The sequence below is a fragment of the Ranitomeya variabilis genome, chromosome 5, assembly GCF_051348905.1.
Source record: "Ranitomeya variabilis isolate aRanVar5 chromosome 5, aRanVar5.hap1, whole genome shotgun sequence".
In the NCBI taxonomy this organism is placed as follows: Eukaryota; Metazoa; Chordata; class Amphibia; order Anura; family Dendrobatidae; genus Ranitomeya; species Ranitomeya variabilis.
Window position 1 is genome coordinate 52,488,460 of NC_135236.1, and position 3,093 is coordinate 52,491,552.

The window sequence follows — 3,093 nt, forward strand, 5'->3', positions numbered from 1 at the left end:
CTTCCCACAGGTGAAGTTGGGTCCCCAGGGCTCCTGATGTGTAGATGAAGATGGTGGGTGGTGTAGTAAGAAACGGAGCACACAGGTTTGCAGTCTCTTTACCAGGTTTACTGAAGAGTTCAGGCAGCCACAGTCCAGGGCACCAGATCACAGGTACAAGTAGGGTCCTGCCAGCTTGGAAGCGAGTTCAGAGTCCCCCTTACCAGGTGGAGTTAGAAGCCTTCCTACTAGCGCTGTGGTGTAGTCTCTTGCTGCCTGTGGCTTCTGTCAAGGTACTCACTGTTCTCTCTGTCCTCCTTAAAGGTGGGACACTAACCCATATGACAGGTGGCTCGTTCTACTTTGCGGTTCTACCAGGCTCTGCTCCTTGCGGTTCTACTTCTCCCGTTCTTGGCTCCGCCTCCTGCTTTTCTGCACTTGGCTCCGCCTCCAGCTCTTGGCTCCGCCTCCTGCGTTTCTGCACTTGGCTCTACCTCCAGCTGTTGGCTCCACCTCCTGTGTTTCTACACTTGGCTCTACCTCCAGCTCTTGGCTCCAACTCCTGCATTTCTGCACTTGGCTCCGCCTCCAGCTCTTGGCTCCATTTCCTGCGCTCCTGTTCTTGGCTCTAGCTCCTGTGCTTTCGCTCTGTATCCGCTCTTGCGGTCTTTCTCTACCTATTATTTAGTCCTCCTGTCTGAACAGGTTCTTACCTGTTTTACATACCTGCCTGCAGACCGGTCCCTACCGGTTCTTCCAGTGTACTAGTCTGGTCTGCCTGTCCTTCCAGAGAGCCAGCCGTGTCCGCCTGCCTGCTAGTGTCTCTGTTGTACCAGTCTGCCTGCCTGTGCCGTGTCTGCCAGAGTGCCCGCTTGCCTGTCTATGTTCCGTTCCCTGGTGGGATCAGCAGCCACAGCCAGACACCACCCTGGAGTGGTACCTGGTAGCTTCCTATTGCACAAGTCTGACCTCACCATCGGAGGCTCCAGCGAACACCTAGGAAGCTACTTAGTTACGCCCCTTCCAGGGAAGTTTGGTCTGTGGTCCAGTGGGGCCGCACGCCCGCGCCAACCAGTCTGGGCGCGTGCGTGACAGTTTGCACAGGCCATGGTTCCCGCTGAGTCCCATGTCCTTTCGCTCTTGGAGCAAGATGCACCAATCATTGTCTCTGATGCTATCTATAATTTACTTCTGGCCTTCAAAAACAAGCTCCTGCGGATCCACCAAGGTACTATGGGGATCCAAAACTGTGCCGTGTGTTCCTGGAGAAGTGTATGCTGAACTTTGAATGGTATGCTTCCGATTTCCCCTCTGATCTGTTCAAAGTGGCATACATAATGTCCTACCTAGCAGGAGATGCTTTGGAATGGATTAAACCCCTCTGTGAAGCATCATCACGGACTTGGAGGCCTTCCTGGCGGCCTTCCATAAAGTCTTCGATGTGCCTACTTCTACGTCTCCTGAAAAATCTTCCCCTCCAAGCTCATAGAGACGGTCCAGATGAAAGAAACCTGTGGGTAAACCGCTGCTTCCGTCTATGACTGTCCAAGACTCTTCTGTTCCACAACCTGCCGAAGCAGCCACCCGAGCAAGATCCAAGAGGTCTAATAAAAGGGGGCCTGAATCTTGTGCTGAGATTGAAATACGGTATCCCTGTGGTTGTAAAGAACATTCAGATGGTCTTTGCCCTGTGAAGCCTGTACTCCAAAACCCTGGGCCAGTAGGAGAGGCTGTCCCTGGCAAGAGTACTTCCTCTCCATCAAAGGTAATGACTGTTTCTCTGCCTTCTGGGAGCTTTGGTGTGTTTAAGCAGCCTGTCATACGGAGTCGGTGTATGGTCTCCGTTCTTCAGCTCTAGAACCCGGTGTGGGCGTTGCCTGATAAAGGCCGAGCCCTGCTAAAGAGCAGTCTAGTCCTGCAAGGACAACTACAGCTCCAAGTTGGAGCCTTATACACGAAGAAGTTTGTTTTCCGTATGCTGTCTGTTATGCCCATGGGTCATTCTGAGCCAAGGACTCTACCACCCGCTCTGGTCAAGAGTTCCAGTAAAGTGCTTCGTTTGAACTTACCCAGTCTTGAGAAGTGTCTGGTTCCCATGCGTCAAAGACATTCAGCAGTGTCATCTTCTTCAGCTGGTCTGCTAGTCATCGAGTCAAGGTGTGCTGACGTCACCGAAGATGGGGAAATGTTGATGATGTCTCCACACATCTCCAGCGACTATACCAGTAAACAGTCGTCGAGTCAAGCTGTGCTAACGTCACCGAAGATGGGGAAGCGGTGACGATCTCTCCACACATCTCCAACGACTATACCTGTAATCCATTCCTAGGAACATCCCCGCCGTTTGGACGATTTCTTCTGGATAACGGGCAGAAGATAGTTCCTATGTGGATACCTTCAGCGGTCCCTGTGGCCGGCTGGTGAAGATTTCAAAACATAAGTCTGTTCACCTCAATTTTTCTCTGACCTGGTGGATCTGTTGTTCTCCACACTCATCTCTAGTGACTTTTCCTGTGTTCAGTATCCGGGAGCTTCTCTCCTACCTGTTGGGCAAAAGTTGAACCCCGTGGGAGGGTTTCCAGTTTCCAAGTGTCTGGCTGGTGAAGATGTTAAGACATCAGCATTCAAGTCCCTGTTACCTGTCTACCTGGAGGAGGTGGTCCAGCTCATTGTGGAAGCTAACCCTGTTAAGCACCAAGAGACTTTGTTTTCTGTGATTCCTTGTGACCCGCCTGCCTTATTCTACCCTGAAGATGTCATGTTGGCCAGGACTGTCTGTGGACCTATTCTTCTTCTGCAAATCATCCTGGCGAGCTTGAAGAAGAGGGCCCGTAAAGGGGGGGGGGTGTACTGTAACAACCCTGCTGGCATCACTGCATGGCCTCCCATCCCCCACCTGCATTACACTCAAACTCACGTACTTCTCTGGGCCTTGTGTGACTTCTCTCTGCTGCCAGCTCCATGCTGTGTGCCTCATGTCTGCTGTTTGCTCTGTGCATGCTCTGTCTGTGTGCATAGGGGGGCGGCGCCGGCAACTCCTGTTTCTTATAGAGACTGTATGCACCTTGCTATGGTGTCCCTGGCCAATCGCCATGAGTCTTCCTGTATTTAAGA